The 19,657-nt window shown below is 37.4% G+C and overlaps 1 non-coding gene across 1 annotated transcript; it reads right to left on the bottom strand.

Annotated features, from left to right (window-relative positions):
- Positions 1 to 14,232: 14,232 nt before the first annotated feature.
- On the bottom strand, positions 14,233 to 14,449 carry LOC122228874. Its single transcript, XR_006206782.1, has one exon. It is a non-coding gene; the product is annotated as a small nucleolar RNA U3 (small nucleolar RNA).
- Positions 14,450 to 19,657: the final 5,208 nt, after the last annotated feature.

Raw genomic sequence — 19,657 nt, 5'->3', positions numbered from 1 at the left:
GAGGGAACCACCTTCAGAAAGTCAGAGGAAGAAAAAATTCCTGATGCCTGACATTCTCAGGAAAGACTTCAGGAAGAGTTGACACTTGAAGTGAAGCAATGTGTTTTAAATTAGTGAATAGGTTCTCAAGGTTTGTGGAGTTTTGTTTTGGAGGGAAAAGTGGAGATGATGTATTGAGCAGTTCGACTAACATAGAAGATTGTTTTAGGTGAGCAGGCAGATTTCTCCTCTTAGAATATTGAATTTGGATTTATTCTCTGGAATTTGGGAAAAATTGAAGTTTTTTGGACAAGGATTCTACACTAGAAATTGCAGATTTCAGAGAATTAATTTATTGGCGTTGTATAGGCTATATTGAAGAGAAGGGAAACTTGAGGCAGGAAAGCTCCTTAAGATATTGAAGAAATCCTGAAGTGATATGAAAGGAGGGATATACCAGAGACTTTGGTCATCGATTGCAAGTTGGGGGGAGATAAGAATAAAGTTACAGGAAGAAGATGTGAAAATTCCAGAAACTGGTTCCTTGAGAAATCATGCTATGATTAGTAAAAAAAATAAAGAACAAAAAGCTTTTGAGATGCTATGCCTTTGACCTGCTCTGTTTGAAAACTTTTTTTAAACCACACACTGAGCAGCTTCCATAGTATGCTTTATGTATTTACAGACTACTGCACACTGTTGTGACAATTCACTTTGAAGTTACTCTCAGTGGTGTATGGCTTGATGAAAGAAAGTCCTGTAATCTTTCTGAGCAGGTCTGGGATATGGTAAAGCAAAGAGGAATCATGGGGAATAGGCCTGACCAGGTCTTCAAAAGATCTTTTCTCTCCCTGTTAAAAAGTGTTCATTCTTAGTTGCCACCCTCTTAGAAAAAAAATTGTGACCCTCCGGGGTTTTATTTGGAACAACATGAATGGTTTTACTTTCAATAGTCACAAGGCAAATGACAGGTTATATTTAATTTTTTTATATATCTTTATTTACATAGACTTCAGTGATATCCCTGCTTGCTGTATAATTTGATTTATTTTGGGACATCAGAAAGAATCCATTGAAGTTGCACATGGCAGCTGCCTACTTGGGCAGCAGAACCTGTAGCCCAGAACAGAATAGTAAATAAAATCAAGTTAAAAAAATCACAGAGTGCTTTAAAAGGCAATTATGGGTATTTTTATAAAAATATACTTGATTCGAATACAAAAATATTAGTTGAAGAATAAGCAAGTCAGTGTTTGAGAATGTTGTCCCTAAGATTTATAAAAGACTTACAAATGTGCAATGGATTTAAGTTCCTCAAATTTTCTGATGATGGATAAAGAAATGTGCAGATATGGGGTGAATCATAAAAATTAGTATAAAATATAACTATAGAATTTAGAAATACATTATGACCTTTTGTTTTGTTTTCTTAATTCAATATTTTATTTAAAATATTTTTTTAATGTTTGTTTATTTTTGAGAGAGACAGAGAGAGACAGAGCATGAGTGAAGGAGGAGCAGAGAGAAAGGGAGACACAGAATCTGAAGCAGGCTCCAAGCTCTGAGCTGTCAGTACAGAGCCCTACACGGGGCTCAAACTCTCGAACCGTGAGATCATGACCTGAGCCAAAGTCAGGTGTTTAACCGACTGAACTCCCCACGTGCCCCAATTCAATATTTTAAATAATACTGTTTTCTTTTAATGTTAGGTCTGTGACATAAAACTTATTAAATAGAACAGATGAGTTCAAATTCTGGTTCTACCACATACATACCATCTCTAAATCTCAGATTACTCATCCAAAGAATGAGGATAATAATAGAAATAAGGATGCCTATTTAATATAACAGTTCAAGCTTGGATTCTGGATCCTAGATTCCAATCCTGGTATTACATTTTTTACATGAGAGACCATAGGGAAGTTACTTAAACTGTCTTGCTGCAGTTTCCTAAGCTATAAAATGGAAGCAATAGTAATAGTACCTACTTCATAGAGTTGTGAAGCTTAATGGTTTAGTCTGTGTAAAAAACTTTTGGATGAGGGTTTAGCATATAGTCAGCGCTGTGTATTACTATTATTTTCTATCTGCTGCTATTTATGTGAGAACTATATAGGATAAATAATATAAATAACATCAACAGAGTGCCTGGAATATTGTAAATGACTAATAATTAATAGTCATTTTTAAAAATAGAAGTACGTGGGGGCAGCTGAGTGGCTCAGTCAGTTAACCAACCAACTTCTGCTCAGGTCATGATCTCATGGCTTGTGAGTTTGAGCCCCCGACCAGCTCTGTGCTGACAGCTCGGAGCCCAGAGCCTGCTTTGGATTCTGTGTTTCCCTCTCTCTCTCTGCCCCTCCCCTGCTCATGTTCTGTCTCTGTCTCTCTCAAAAAATGAATAAACATTATTTTTTTAATAGAAGTAAATGTATCTAATAATTTAATAAAAATAAATTGTTATCATTACTGATTAACATAAATCTTCAATTGTTTACCTGAAATGACTTTTATTATTTCCATAAACATTCTTCAATTCTAACAATGACTAAAGACCACTCTTTACTGGTTTTGAAAGAAATTCTAATAAAAAATGAACCTGTAACTAGTGATGTGATAAATCCACAGCTTATTATATACCATCTCTATGGCTATTTTGTGCTTATACATTCAGTTTTAAAGGAATCCAAGAGTAGGGCACCTGGGTGGCTTAGTTGGTTAAGCATCCAACTTTGGCTCAGGTCATGATCTGTCTTGTGGTTTGTGAGTTCAAGCTCGCTTCAGTCCTCTGTTTCTCTCTCTCTCTGTTCTTCCCCTGCTTGCAGGTGCTCTCTCTCTGTTCCTCTAAAAAATGTATAGACATTAAAGAAAAGAAAATGAGTATTTACCTCTGTAGCTGTGATGAAAAGAATTTTCAGATAAAATATCCAAATGAAAACACTTACATCCTCAATTTTATTTCATTTTTCTTAACCAACTTACATGGAGTAGTAGTATAAGTAATAATATAAGTAATTTAAATAAATGATAATAATAAAAATAAAAGCAATGTAGTAACATTTCTCTTTAAAACAGAAGAGAATTGCCTGTCAGATTTCAATTTAGCTCTTCACAGCCATGAAGTGAATAATGTATTACTTACATATGTAGATAATACAAATTTAAATGTTTTGTTAGTTGACCCAAGAAATGCAAAATAAATAACACAACCTCAAAATTTAAGCAGCTTACAATGAGATGAATATACAAAAACTATGAGATGAAATCATGTAAATTCAATGAGTTCAATGGGATCACAAGGAGAAAATATTCCATATGGTTGAGGATGGGAGGGAAAAAATGAGAAAGTATTAAGACAGTATTTGAAGGATTGCTAGAATTTTGACAGATGGAGTAGATGAGTGATTTTATGGTAGTGATCGAAGGCATCATTGGGTATAGCAAACAATCTAATATCCTTGAGTAGAGGAGTGATTTTATGGTAGTGATCAAAGGCATCTTTGGTAAGCAAACAATCTAATATGCTTGGGTATTAAGGTACACTTTTTGAAACTGTGGTAGATATTGATGGAAAGTTTTTAAGGTCTAATATCAGGATAAAACATTGTTCTCAATTTTATTTTATTTTATTTTTTTCATGAAAGTTATTGTCAAATTGGTTTCCATACAACACCCAGTGCTCATCCCAAAAGGTGCCCTCCTCAATACCCATCACCCACCCTACCCTCCCTCCCACCCCCCATCAACCCTCAGTTTGTTCTCAGTTTTTAACAGTCTCTTATGCTTTGGCTCTCTCCCACTCTAGCCTTTTTTTTTTTTTTTCCTTCCCCTCCCCCATGGGTTTCTGTTAAGTTTCTCAGGATCCACATAAGAGTGAAACCATATGGTATCTGTCTTTCTCTGTATGGCTTATTTCACTTAGCATCACACTCTCCAGTTCCATCCACGTTGCTACAAAGGGCCATATTTCATTTTTTCTCATTGCCATGTAGTATTCCATTGTGCATATAAACCACAATTTCTTTATCCATTCATCAGTTGATGGACATTTAGGCTCTTTCCATAATTTGGCTATTGTTGAGAGTGCTGCTATAAACATTGGGGTACAAGTGCCCCTATGCATCAGTACTCCTGTATCCCTTGGGTAAATTCCTAGCAGTGCTATTGCTGGGTCATAGGGTAGGTCTATTTTTAATTTTCTGAGGAACCTCCACACTGCTTTCCAGAGCGGCTGCACCAATTTGCATTCCCACCAACAGTGCAAGAGGGTTCCCCTTTCTCCACATCCTCTCCAGCATCTATAGTCTCCTGATTTGTTCATTTTGGCCACTCTGACTGGCGTGAGGTGATATCTGAGTGTGGTTTTGATTTGTATTTCCCTGATAAGGAGCGACGTTGAGCATCTTTTCATGTGCCTGTTGGCCATCCGGATGTCTTCTTTAGAGAAGTGTCTATTCATGTTTTCTGCCCATTTCTTCATTGGGTTATTTGTTTTTTGGGTGTGGAGTTTGGTGAGCTCTTTATAGATTTTGGATACTAGCCCTTTGTCCGATATGTCATTTGCAAATATCTTTTCCCATTCCGTTGGTTGCCTTTTAGTTTTGTTGGTTGTTTCCTTTGCTGTGCAGAAGCTTTTTATCTTCATAAGGTCCCAGTAATTCACTTTTGCTTTTAATTCCCTTGCCTTTGGGGATGTGTCGAGTAAGAGATTGCTACGGCTGAGGTCAGAGAGGTCTTTTCCTGCTTTCTCCTCTAAGGTTTTGATGGTTTCCTGTCTCACATTCAGGTCCTTTATCCATTTTGAGTTTATTTTTGTGAATGGTGTGAGAAAGTGGTCTAGTATCAACCTTCTGCATGTTGCTGTCCAGTTCTCCCAGCACCATTTGTTAAAGAGACTGTCTTTTTTCCATTGGATGTTCTTTCCTGCTTTGTTAAAGATGAGTTGGCCATACGTTTGTGGGTCTAGTTCTGGGGTTTCTATTCTGTTCCATTGGTCTATGTGTCTGTTTTTGTGCCAATACGATGCTGTCTTGATGATGACAGCTTTGTAGTAGAGGCTAAAGTCTGGGATTGTGATGCCTCCTGCTTTGGTCTTCCTCTTCAAAATTACTTTGGCTATTCGGGGCCTTTTGTGGTTCCATATGAATTTTAGGATTGCTTGTTCTAGTTTCGAGAAGCATGCTGGTGCAATTTTGATTGGGATTGCATTGAATGTGTAGATAGCTTTGGGTAGTATTGACATTTTGACAATATTTATTCTTCTAATCCATGAGCAGGGAATGTCTTTCCATTTCTTTATATCTTCTTCAATTACCTTCATAAGCTTTCTATAGTTTTCAGCATACAGATCTTTCACATCTTTGGTTAGATTTATTCCTAGGTATTTTATGCTTCTTGGTGCAATTGTGAATGGGATCAGTTTCTTTATTTGTCTTTCTGTTGCTTCATTGTTAGTGTATAAGAATGCAACTGATTTCTGTACATTGATTTTGTATCCTGCAACTTTGCTGAATTCATGTATCAGTTCTAGCAGACTTTTGGTGGAGTCTGTCGGATTTTCCATGTATAATATCATGTCATCTGCAAAAAGCGAAAGCTTGACTTCATCTTTGCCAATTTTGATGCCTTTGATTTCCTTTTGTTGTCTGATTGCTGATGCTAGAACTTCCAGCACTATGTTAAACAACAGTGGTGAGAGTGGGCATCCCTGTCGTGTTCCTGATCTCAGGGAAAAAGCTCTCGGTTTTTCCCCATTGAGGATGATGTTAGTTGTGGGCTTTTCATAAATGGCTTTTATGATCTTTAAGTATGTTCCTTCTATCCCGACTTTCTCAAGGGTTTTTATTAAGAAAGGGTGTGGATTTTGTCAAAGGCCTTTTCTGCATGGATTGACAGGATCATATGGTTCTTATCTTTTTTTTTTTGTTAATGTGATGTATCACGTTGATTGATTTAGGAATGTTGAACCAGCCCTGCATCCCAGGAATGAATCCCACTTGATCATGGTGAATAATTCTTTTTATATGCTGTTGAATTCGATTTGCTAGTATCTTATTGAGAATTTTTGCATCCATATTCATCAGGGATATTGGCCTGTAGTTCTCTTTTTTTACTGGGTCTCTGTCTGGTTTAGGAATCAAAGTAATACTGGCTTCATAGAATGAGTCTGGAAGTTTTCCTTCCCTTTCTATTTTTTGGAATAGCTTGAGAAGGATAGGTATTATCTCTGCTTTAAACGTCTTGTAGAACTCCCCTGGGAAGCCATCTGGTCCTGGACTCTTAATTGTTGGGAGATTTTTGATAACCGATTCAATTTCTTCGCTGGTTATGGGTCTGTTCAAGCTTTCTATTTCTTCCTGATTGAGTTTTGGAAGAGTGTGGGTGTTTAGGAATTTGTCCATTTCTTCCAGGTTGTCCAATTTGTTGGCATATAATTTTTCATAGTATTCCCTGATAATTGTTTGTATCTCTGAGGGATTGGTTGTAATCATTCCATTTTCATTCATGATTTTATCTATTTGGGTCATCTCCCTTTTCTTTTTGAGAAGCCTGGCTAGAGGTTTGTCAATTTTGTTTATTTTTTCAAAAAACCAACTCTTGGTTTCGTTGATCTGCTCTACCGTTTTTTTTAGATTCTATATTGTTTATTTCTGCTCTGCTCTTTATTATTTCTCTTCTTCTGCTGGGTTTAGGCTGCCTTTGCTGTTCTGCTTCTATTTCCTTTAGGTGTGCTGTTAGATTTTGTATTTGGGATTTTTCTTGTTTCTTGAGATAGGCCTGGATTGCAATGTATTTTCCTCTCAGGACTGCCTTTGCTGCGTCCCAAAGCGTTTGGATTGTTTTATTTTCATTTTCGTTTGTTTCCATATATTTTTAAATTTCTTCTCTAATTGCCTGGTTGACCCACTCATTCGTTAGTAGGGTGTTCTTTAACCTCCATGCTTTTGGAGGTTTTCCAGACTTTTTCCTGTGGTTGATTTCAAGCTTCATAGCATTGTGGTCTGAAAGTATGCATGGTATGATTTCAATTCTTGTAAACTTATGAAGGGCTGTTTTGTGACCCAGTATGTGATCTATCTTGGAGAATGTTCCATGTGCACTCGAGAAGAAAGTATATTCTGTTGGTTTGGGATGCAGAGTTCTAAATATATCTGTCAAGTCCATCTGATCCAATGTATCATTCAGGGCCCTTGTTTCTTTATTGACCGTGTGTCTAGATGATCTATCCATTTCTGTAAGTGGGGTGTTAAAGTCCCCTGCAATTACCACAGTCTTATCAATAAGGTTGCTTATGTTTATGAGTAATTGTTTTATATATTTGGGGGCTCCGGTATTCGGCGCGTAGATATTTATAATTGTTAGCTCTTCCTGATGGATAGACCCTGTAAGTATTATATAATGCCCTTCTTCATCTCTTGTTACAGCCTTTAATTTAAAGTCTAGTTTGTCTGATATAAGTATGGCTACTCCAGCTTTCTTTTGGCTTCCAGTAGCATGATAAATAGTTCTCCATCCCCTCACTCTCAATCTAAAGGTGTCCTCAGATCTAAAATGAGTCTCTTGTAGACAGCAAATAGATGGGTCTTGTTTTTTTATCCATTCTGATACCCTATGTCTTTTGGTTGGCGCATTTAATCCATTTACATTCAGTGTTATTATAGAAAGATACGGGTTTAGAGTCATTGTGATGTCTGTATGTTTTATGCTTGTAGTGATGTCTCTGGCAGTTTGTCTCACAGGATCCCCCTTAGGATCTCTTGTAGGGCTGGTTTCATGGTGACAAATTCCTTCAGTTTTTGTTTGTTTGGGAAGACCTTTATCTCTCCTTCTATTCTAAATGACAGACTTGCTGGATAAAGGATTCTCGGCTGCATATTTTTTCTGTTTAGCACACTGAAGATATCGTGCCAATCCTTTCTGGCCTGCCAAGTTTCAAAAGAGAGATCAGTCACGAGTCTTATAGGTCTCCCTTTATATGTGAGGGCACGTTTATCCCTTGCTGCTTTCAGAATTTTCTCTTTGTCCTTGTATTTTGCCAGTTTCACTATGATATGTCGTGCAGAAGATCGATTCAAGTTACATCTGAAGGGAGTTGTCTGTGCCTCTTGGATTTCAATGCCTTTTTCCTTCCCCAGTTCAGGGAAGTTCTCAGCTATTATTTCTTCAAGTACCCCTTCAGCACCTTTCCCTCTCTCTTCCTCCTCTGGGATACCAATTATGCGTATATTATTTCTTTTTAGTGTATCACTTAGTTCTCTAATTTTCCCCTCATAATCCTGGATTTTTTTATCTCTCTTTCTCTCAGCTTCCTCTTTTTCCATAACTTTATCTTCTAGTTCACCTATTCTCTCCTCTGCCTCTTCAATCCGAGCTGTCGTGGTTTCCATTTTGTTTTGCATTTCATTTAAAGCGCTTTTCAGCTCCTCGTGACTGTTCCTTAGTCCCTTGATCTCTGTAGCAAGAGATTCTCTGCTGTCCTGTATACTGTTTTCAAGCCCAGCGATTAATTTTATGACTATTATTCTAAATTCACTTTCTGTTATATTATTTAAATCCTTTTTGATCAGCTCATTGGCTGTTGTTATTTCCTGGAGATTCTTCTGAGGGGAATTCTTCCGTTTGGTCATTTTGGATAGTCCCTGGAGTGGTGAGGACCTGCAGGGCACTTCCCCTGTGCTGTGGTGTATAACTGGAGTTGGTGGGCGGGGCTGCAGTCCGACCTGATGTCTGCCCCCAGCCCACCGCTGGGGCCACAGTCAGACTGGTGTGTGCCTTCTCTTCCCCTCTCGCAGGGGCAGGATTCACTGTGGGGTGGCGTGGCCCGTCTGGGCTACTTGCACACTGCCAGGCTTGTGGTGCTGGGGATCTGGCTTATTAGCTGGGGTGGGTAGGCAAGGTGCACGGGGGCAGGAGGGGTATGCTTAGCTCGCTTCTCCTTAGGTGATCCACTTCAGGAGGGGCCCTGTGGCAGCGGGAGGGAGTCAGATCTGCTGCCGGAGGTTTGGCTCCACAGAATCACAGAGTTGGGTGTTTGCGCAGAGCGAGCAAGTTCCCTGGCAGGAACTGGTTCCCTTTGGGATTTTGGCTGGGGGATGGGCGGGGGAGATGGCGCTGGTGAGCGCCTTTGTTCCCCACCAAACTGAGCTCTGTCGTCCGGGGGCTCAGCAGCTCTCCCTCCCTTTGTCCTCCAGCCTTCCCGCTTTCTGAGCAGAGCTGTTAACTTATGACCTCCCAGACGCTAAGTTGCGCTTGCTGTCGGAACACAGTCCGTCCGGCCCCTCCGCTTTTGCCAGCCAGACTCGGGGGCTCTGCTTGGCCGGTGAGCCGCCCCTCCGCCCGGCTCCCTCCCGCCAGTTCGTGGAGTGCGCACCGCCTCGCTGCCCTTCCTACCCTCTTCCATGGGCCTCTCGTCTGCGCTTGGCTCCGGAGACTCCGTTCTGCTAATCCTCTGGCGGTTTTCTGGGTTATTTAGGCAGGTGTAGGTGGAATCTAAGTGATCAGCAGGATGCGCGGTGAGCCCAGCGTCCTCCTACGCTGCCATCTTCCCTCCGGCTCCTGTTCTCAATTTTATAGGTATTTTCTTTTTCCTTCTCATTCTTTAAAAGTCTTTAGAATGCTAATTCTGCTCCCTGAAAGTTTTGAAATTATTCCCTTACTTTTTTCAATTAAATTTTTATTTTAATTAAAATAATATACTTACTCAGTTTAATGAGTCACATTGTAGTTAAAGGCTTATAATAATAATAGCTCTATTCTATCCACTGCCTAACCCAATTCCCACTCCACAAAAACAATTTTTAATTTCTAGTTATTGAGACTAAACCTCCTAATTTTAAATAAATGTATTTTACTGCTATTTCTTCATTCAAAAAAATTTAAAATCTATAGATTTCCTATTGTGAAGCTGAGTATTTAGGTCTCCAATACATGGTGATGATCTATCCAAAACACACTCACTCTCCCCTATTCTCTTTCTCTTTCCATTTCTCTTACTCTCTCTCTTTCTCTCTCTCTCTCACATATACACACATGCACACGCACATGCTTCCTCTCCACTATACTCTCAATATAATTTATTAAAAATTTTGTTTAAAATAAGTAATCAACATTTACATGCCTATGAATATATAAAAATTATTTAAGCTGAACCACATGAACCACCATGTCACCCATGATGATAGTTCTGTCCTTGAATAACTTTTACTTTTTCTAGAATTTTAAATATTTCAGTATTTCTTTTGCTTAAGTTTCAATGTACTCGCTAGTAATTTTCCTCCAAATCTGAAAGAATTACATAACATCATCAAATGGTCAACCACATCAAATAATCTATCAGTGCATCTGTCTATATATCTTTCTGTCTACCTATATCCTTTTTTGCTATCTACGTATCTATAATCTCTTTGCCTTTAATCTACAATTTAAATGCTCCTGGGGAGCCCAGACTTTCTTTACCACCCGGATTGATTGATTTCTAAAACCTATGCACTAATGTCCTGGGAGCTCCCTTCATCAACATCTTGAGAATCCTATACATCATTCTTCTATGATAAAGTTCCATTTGCTTGATCACTTTATTACTGTTGTCTGTTTTTTCATTCTGTCTGCCTTTCCATTAAAAAACAACCTTTCACAGATACCTGGGTGGCTCAGTTGGTTGTGTGTCCGACTCTTGGTTTCAGCTCGGGTCATGAACTCATGGTTTGTGGGTCCGAGCCCTGTCTGGGGCTCTGTGCTCACAGTGCGTATGTAGCCTGCTTGGGATTTTCTCTTTCCCTCTCTCTCTGCCCCTCTCCAGGTCATGTTCTCTTGCTCTATCCCTCAGAAACCAAAAACAAAGGCAATAAAACAAAACCCTTTTATTCCTGTAAAGGAATTTTAGTGGAGTTTTGTGAGGAGGAGCAATTATATTCCTGTTTAAATGAAAGCCCCTCTTAATTATAACAAATGATCTAGTTCACGGAGAAAAGAGATATAATTAGCAACTAATCACATCTTTATCACCTCCATGCTTTAATGCTTGTTTGTATTGGTACCAAATCAATTTTCTCTTCAGATTTGAAAATTGGCTAATTCCCACCTTGATTCCTTGCCTTTCCAGATCTAGATACTCTCTTGTCCTTTCTTCACAGCAATGCTTACTGATAACTTATCTGCCTTTGCTGGCTCTTTTCTCCTGAACTCTCATTCCACAGCTCATGGAAATCAGGTTTTCAGCTCTACTACCTTCCTGAAATGGTTTGTGTTCAGGTTACTCACTGCCCAAAAGGAGACATTTTGAAACTTTCTTTTTTTTCCATCCATAATGTCTTTGATGCACTATACATTCTTAGTGTGCTCCTTTTAAAGGCTTTCTTGTGTTGTTTCAATGGCACTTTCACATTTTATCCTTTGGGAAGCCTACAAGGAGACTGTACATTTTAATCAGAAGTTGATTTAATGTCACTAAATTAAACAAAACAAAAAGGAATTGTTTAGTTAACTCTTTCGTTAAAGGGTATTGCATGAAGATAGCCTTATGCATCTATCTCCTTTGTTAAATATGATCAAAGTCCATGGGAAGAGTCTCCAGACAAGCCTTATTCACAGGTTGCTTTCCAGGCCCTCCTTTTATTGATTCTTTGACTGTAAATGCTCCTCTGAATAATTAGTTCTTCTTCAAATATGTTAATAATATTTTGAATATGTTAATAGACTTTTTTTTTATATGAGTGAACCAATCTTGTTTGTTTAAAGGGAATTTGCTTATCTTTGTTCTTAGGGATTATAGGATAGTGTTAACATTTAATTTTCATAAGGCAATCTTATTTCCTTTATTTTGTAGTTCTTGGAAGGATGCCTCAAATTTGTGTCTATGTGAGATCACACCAAATATTCCCTTGGTTAGGTAGAAATTTTTTGTTTATCCCTCTCTTTCTTCTTTCCTCATTCCTTCTGCCCTTCCCTCCCTCCTGAATTCAGTGTGCTAGGCCCTGTGATAGCATCTAGGTTCTTGCATTCCCTTTTGCAATTTTTGACCAAAATTATAAAAGGTGAAATGATGGAAAATAAGGGAATATTGGGAATAATGTGTATACTTGATTTCTCTTATCTAAGTTATCTCATTTGTAAGTACCCAACACACTTATAGGTCTTGAAAAAAACCCACAAAGTGTCACCTTTAACTGAGAGATCTCATCTCGTATAAACTGCCAGAAACAGCTTTTGCCCTTGAAGAGTCTTATAAGCTCTGATATTTTGAAGTGAGCTGAATTCTAGACTCTTACCCTTTGTTGTGTGGTGAAGCTGGTGTCCAGAAAGTTCAAATAAACTACTTCAATGAAATGGAATATTCCCAATAAATTTAGAGAAAGGAGTCAAATCCTTGGAGATTCTTGTTCAATTAGCCAACATTTAATCAACCCCAATGTGCCCAAACTTTCTATAGCGTAGGATATGTGTTTGTTGTTGTTGATGTATTTTTTATTATTATTTTTGTTTGTTGTTCAATGAGAGACTTTATTTTGGATGGTGAAAAAAAGAGCAATTGTCTCAATGCTCATTTTCTTCAAAGCATAAAACTGAAAGGACTGACCATATTCTGTTATTGCATTGACCTTTGGTGGATGAAACGTGATGGATTTGACTGCATTTCTTACAATAATTAGGTTTTAATCCTATTTCTAGAGGATATATGCACATCAAATTAGGAGTGCTCACGTAGGGTGCCTGGGTGGTTCAGTCGGTTAAACAAGCAACTTTGGCTCAGGTCATGGTCTCACCGTTCATGGTTTGAGTCCTGCATTGGGCTGTGTGCTGACAGTTCACAGCCTGGAGCCTGCTTTGGATTCCGTGTCTCCCACTCTCTCTGCCCCTTCCCCACTCACACTCTCTCTCTCAAAAATAAATTAACATTAAAAAAAAAGGTGCTCATGCACATGTAACATTTAAGCATAACTAAGTAGTTTTTAGTGCTGGATAGGAATTTATGTATGGAACGGTCAGGAGCAGTATTTCTGAGATGGCTGTAGACTTCTAAAGACTATGGTGTGTAGAGGTGCGTTTCTCCTAGACACATAATAAGCTTCCACATTTTTGTTTTCAATTCAGAAATGTCTGTAAGACACTTCAGGAATTCAGAGAAAGAAACATCAACAAAGTTGGACATTCTAGAAAAAAAGTGCTTATGGCATTTACTTTCATATACTTTCTGCATATCTGCATTGAGTTTACTATATGTTTGATAAGAGTTATTTTTTAAATTTCCCCAGGGCACCTGGGTGGCTCAGTCAATGAAATGTCTGACGGGTTCACGAGTTTGAGCCTGCATCTGTCAGTACAGAGCCTGCTTAGAATTCTCTCTCTCTCCCCTTCTCACTGCCCCTCCCCTGTTCTCCCTTTCTCAAAATAAACAAATAAACTTAAAAAAGAAAGAAAATTGCCAGACATTTTTCATAACTAAAAATCACCTCTCTCTTCTGTATAATCCTCAGGCATTTTGCATGGTCCACTATACTTTTTCCATGTAAAAAGGGGGGCTTGCCTCTTCTAATTATTCTGCTTCTTAGGCTGGAGATTTGTACATTAAATTGTTAGTTACTAAATATTAAGTCTGGAACAAGATATGACACTTCAGATATAGCAAAGGTAAATTATGGCATACAGCACTATTATAAGGTGTGCTACTATTTTTATAGTAACTTTACCCACTCTATAACCACAAATAAGTATTTGTCTAGTATGTGTGTCGTTTTAAGGAAATTGTGTTGCAGCTTGTAATTACTTGCTCAAACTTCCATCCATCTGCTCAAACTTAGACCTTGCACTGCCTCAAACACACTTGAGGCAGGGGAAGGAAGAGAATGCTGAGTATGTTTTCTTAGAGCTGATTAAAGCCATTGTATTTACTTTGGTCCTTTAAGAATAAATTTGCTTTACTGTGGGATCAATGAGTCTACTACATTTCCTTGAAAAGTGAAGTACTTATGATGTGGCAATTTAGAGAGAGAAGAGAGAAAATGTCAGCAAGCTCTTGGTTTTCCTCAGTGATAGTTCCATGTGTACAACAACTACTAAGTCTGTATTTCTCTCTCTCTTTCTCTCGCACCCACACACACACACACACCCACACACACACACACCCTCCCCACACACAGCATTTGTAAAGCAGAATTAATTGCCTGAACTGCAAGGAAGATTTTCTCCCTCCTTTCAACCATTTATTTTTCTCATTAAACTGGACTTACTTTTTTTTTTTTTTTTTTTTTTTTAGAAACCACTCAGATGGTGTCCTTTCTCTTTTATTCACCCAAAGTAGGAAAAGAACAATCATCAAGGGCAAAGAGCAGCTGTAAAAGCAGCACTCAAAGCCAGCTTCATGCTCAGGAAAGGACACTGCATCTCCTTCTCATGATTTCTGGTATTCCTCACGTTCAGAGAATCTTCTCTAGTAATGAACTATAGAAATGACCCCTGAAAGTATTATAGTCTTTAACTGGACTTACAATAACACTATTAAAAGTCTTTTTGTATACATTCCTCATTAATGCCCTTTATACTCTTCATGCATTTCTGTCTTTGAGCCATTTGCTCTTTATACAAGCATGTTTACACTGAGATTGTTTCTCTTCTGGGAATGTCCTTAAATTCATCCTTATTTACCAAAATCCTCATTGTCTCTCATATTCATGTATCATGTACTTTATCAAATATTCTCTCATTTCCACTAAAATAGTGGATCTTTCCTTTCTCTTTGCTTCCAAGATTTTGTTGCGTTTCTTTTATATTTGTGACAATTGGCCCTACACAATGATTAAATGCCTCCTTGTCTTTCTTCCCATCTAGGCTGTAAAATCTGTAAACTTCTTCCATTAAAAGTCATGCTTTACATATATATTTGGAATGCACAGAGCATTAGCAGATGTCTGCCAACCAGTACTCAATGCATGTTTATTAACACAGCATCAATGCTGTCATTCCTCTGGAAATGTAATCTTGCCTCTCTGCTTATGGAAATTTTCTGTCCTTCGGAAATCAGCTCTTTCTCGTCATCATCTGGTGACCCCAACCCTCAGTGATGTCTCTTTTTCCTAACTGGAAAGTTGTTTGGAGGATCAAAGGAGCTAAGATACAAGGAGAGTGTCTGGCACAGAGTCAGCACTATGTAAGCATTAGCTCTATGAGTTTCATTTATAGTTTGTAATGCACAGAGAGGTGATATACTCAAGAGTACCTGGTGGATAAGTGGTAGAGTGAAATGGAGATGTGGGGCCCCTGGCTTTCCATCTGGGTCTGTGATAGATTTCTCTAAGTCATTGAATCTTTCCCAAGATCCCTGTGACCCTGGCTGCTTGGTTAAGGAAGTATGCATAAAGAACACTCTAGAAAACAGACCATTTATTATTAGCTAGAGCCTACTTCTGCTCTTTGAGAAAGAACTTTGACTTCTAGCCTAAGTTCTAAATTAAAATTGAATAAACAATTTTCTTGATCCTTTACATTGAGCCCTGACCTCATTCTTGCATGTTTTTTAAAGAGAGAGAGATACATCCCACAAGGATTGAGCTTACTTAAGACATCTCTTACTGTAAATATGGGAAGGATTAGAATATTATTTTCATTTAATTACTGCCTATTATTTCCCAGGAAAATATTACAAATATTTGCAATATTACAATTATTTGCCAGGCAAATAATACAAATATTATCTCTGCTTCTTACTGCAATAATATATGGGGAACACTGGTATCCCTATTTAACTGATGAGAGAAAAGAAGCTCATGGCCTGTAAATGACTTGCCCAAATGTATTCAATAAAGGTAAGATGACAGAGTATTAAATATGCCTGATTCCTGCCTCAAATAACAAGTGTTCAAATTTTGGGTTTATCATTTATCAATTATGTGATCTTCTTTAGTTACTTAGGCCTTAGTTTCTTCAAGTGTAAGTGGGGTGATAACATTATCCACGATATGTTGTTGCTGTAATGACTAAGACTTTATAAAAGGTTTAAAAATGTCAGATTTAAATGAGAGGTAATATAATTTCTTTCCAAATCTATGCGTTAGCCTCTACAAGCATGATGCAGCTTCTATTCAATTAATTCAAAAAATATTTATTCAGCATCTGTTCTAGGCTCTTGGAGTAAAGTCAGTGAACAAAACGGGCAAGGACTGTTGCCCTTGTGCAGCTTATGTAAGAGCAAGAAAAGACAGTCAATAAACAAAATAAAGAGGTAGATTATTTCACATTTTTAAAGAAGATGACAGTGTTATGGGAAATTAAAATGTAGGGAAGGTGGATTGAAAATATCTAGAGGTGCAATTTGTTTTTTTTTTTTTAATTTTTAGAAAATGTTCATTTTTGAGAGAGAAAGAAAGAGAGAATGCAGGGGAGGGGCAGAGAGAGAGGAGGACAGGATATCTGAAGTGGGCTCTGTGCTGACAGCAGAGAGCCTAATCTGGTGCCCAGACCCATGAACCATGAAATCATGGCCTGAGCCAGATGCTTAGCCTCCTGAGCCACCCAGGCACCCCATGGAGATACAATACCAAGTGGATGATCAGAGTATAGCTTACAAAATGGATTACAATTGAAACAAGACTTGAAGACAATGAGGGGGATGGGGAACTTTCCAGGAAGAGAGGTTTTGCACAAAGTTCCTTATGTGGTTTGTTACCTGATATGTTTGAGCAACAGCAAAGAGGTGGTCATAGCAATAGCAGGTGTGGTCACAGCAATAGCAGGTCCTGTAAAATGTTGTAAGCCCTCATGAAGACTTTTATTTTTACTGTGGAGAGGAGTGAAATTACCTGATGAGTTTTAAAGGGATACCTCTGGCTATTGCATTAAGAACAGATCATAAGGGAACGAGAGCAGAAGCAAAACAATCAATTAGAAGGTGACTTCAACAACACATATGAGAGATGTGGTGGCTCAGACCATGGTGGGAGCAAAAGAGTGGTAGAAAGTGATAATCTGGAAAAAAAAAAAAAAAGAAGTGATAGCCTGCAGGTGGATCCAATAGGATTTCCTTTCATATTAGTTGTGGATATGAGAGAAAGCGTAGATTTGAAGATGGCACAAAAAATTTTAGTCTGAACAAATGGAATGGGTGAATAGTCAACATGGTAAAGATGGCTTTCAGCAGATTTTGTTGGGAATTGGCATTAAAGAAAAGATCAGAAATTCTGTTTTGCACATGCTGAACCTGGAATGCCTGCTGAATCTGGGATGCCAGTAGGAAGGGTTCAGAAGTTGTTCATCTTTATTTTGGCTATTTTAGCTTATGTACTTGCCAATGTTTTCCCTTCAGCTTAATGTTGCCTTCTTAATTCTTCCATTTATTTTCTATCACTATCTAGGTTGTGTATTTGGTAATAAAGGGGCTTTATGATGTAATTATTCTAAATAACTTGTAATGCTGAAAAACTGAAACTTATTAAATCCTTTTTCCTGATTGATTGATTAATTCAAATATTAAGTTCTCTTTTGCATTAAAGACAAGAAAAGATCATTTCATTGAAAAGTAATTGAACTGTATCCATTGTCATCTTTTATTTGCAAGATATAGTTCTATAAATCTGTTTTTGCATAAAACATATATTAGCAGAGTACATATATGTGCAGAAATTTTTTTACATATTTTTGTTTATTAATTCATTCTAGGATAGATATAATTATATTTATTTAACTATGCAATTTATAATTAAAATATTTAACTTTAAAATATTTAATATAATACACAATACATTTAATATAATATTTAATTACAATTAAATATTAAATTAATTTAATTATTATTATATATTTTGCAAGCAAATTATTTACTTAAGCAAGAAAAAATAATTTATTGAAAGAATAACAGTAGTCTATAAAAATAAAAGAACAGATCAGCTCCTGGAAAGACAAGAACTAGTCATTTTAGTAAAAAAATGTAGACTTTGGTTTTACTTTTTAAAGAAAGTATCAAATGAAGCATACCACATGTGCTGATGATGCCAGTTACTCAAGCATTCATCTTCCTACTTTTGATTCTGGGGTTTCGTTCCCTGGAATTCTAATGGAAAAGGCAGGGTACAAATGAAGACATGGCCCTCTTTGGAAATACCAACACTCCAAAGAGGGAATATACTATTACCCCTCCAGTAGCAATTTGTGGGTTTATGAAAGAACACATGTCAGAGAAAGACTTGCTTATGGATTTGAGGGAGATTGCAATATCAAGTAAATGTAATGACATACTTTAGCAAATGCACATGTCCATAGAACTATGACATATACTTAGAGAAATGAGAAAAGATTGAAAAAAATTTAACAGATATTTACCTTTAAAAATGGGCAAATATGTATTTTTGCTTCCCATAAAAGATAAGATTTAGTTTTTCAGGAAGCTCTTATTTTCTTTCCTCCCTCCTCCTCTCTTCTCAATTTGTTTGTAGGATAAGGAGCTCCATTTCTGCACATTGCTTTTGTAGAGAAATTGTTGTGCTTTTTAATTGTCAGACCAGAGTAAACTTGTTTAAGGCCAAAAGGAATTTGTCTTCTCGTGTACTGAAAGTACAGGAGACCTGAATTCAAGGTTCTAACAAAGTCATCAGAAACTGGGCTCGGTCCATTTTTATCACTGCCTTTTGCTGGCTTACCTTCATTTTCACCAGTCACACCATACTAACTGCTAAGAAGCGAGTGAAAAAAGCACTTGTTTCTCTCCCAACTGTTACAGCAAAATACTATTTTGTAAAACTGCCTCCAATTGGGTCATATATGCCCCCGAATTAATCAGTGGATCTATGGAAATGCAATGCAGTCTTCCAGACTGATGGCCCATTTGGTAACTGGAGGAGGAGTCAGTTGAGGATGAAAGGAGCAGTGGTTTGCCAAAGAAAAATACATATGCTACTAAAAGTACCATGGTGAATGGTAAATGGCCAGAACAATAGATGCCCAGTTGAAGAACATTTAATGTGTTGAGAAGAGAACACACAGTATCTTCTCAAGAAACTTCAACAAATTTACTCCTTTTTTGATTTTCTTATTCTGGTTGTAGTATGTATCAGTATTCTCCCCGACCCAAAACCTCAAAATAGTTTTTACACATCCCTCTTCCTTGGCTCAGTCATCAAGTTCTATGAATTTATCTTTCATAATGTCTTTTGCATCTGAACTTTTCTTCCCATTGTCAGTGCCACCTTTCAAATTTGGGCTATTACTAATTCTTACCTAGGTAGTTGCGTTAGCCTCCTAACTGATCTTTCAGCTTTCAGTTTCCCAGTATTTTGCAGATACAAATAAAATTTTATTTCGCTTTCTCACTTATGTTTCTATGATTGCTCAAAATTTTTATTTTATTCCTCAGTGCTGTAACATAAAGACCACTGTACTTCCTATAATATTTATCTAGGATCCAGGAATTTTATGTTTTAATTATTTTCTGCTTATTAATTGTTACTCTTATTTGTAAAAGTTATCCAAAATTGAGTTGAATTCAGTGCTAATTCTTTAACTTTCCCCACAGATCTAAAATTTCAGTAAATGAACATTATCTTATTGAAATTTTAGAGACATGGTCTTTTTTTTCCTTAAGAAAAATGATACAGTATAGAAATTGTTTTAGAAAAATTAGTCTGACTGGGTGTTAGCTGAAGTTAACACTGGAGGCAGAAAGACCCATTCAAGGTTACTGCTGTAATATAAGCAT

This window comes from Panthera leo, chromosome C1 (genome assembly GCF_018350215.1).
Source record: "Panthera leo isolate Ple1 chromosome C1, P.leo_Ple1_pat1.1, whole genome shotgun sequence".
NCBI classification, from domain to species: Eukaryota; Metazoa; Chordata; class Mammalia; order Carnivora; family Felidae; genus Panthera; species Panthera leo.
This window is presented reverse-complemented; position numbering and strand designations above follow the sequence as displayed.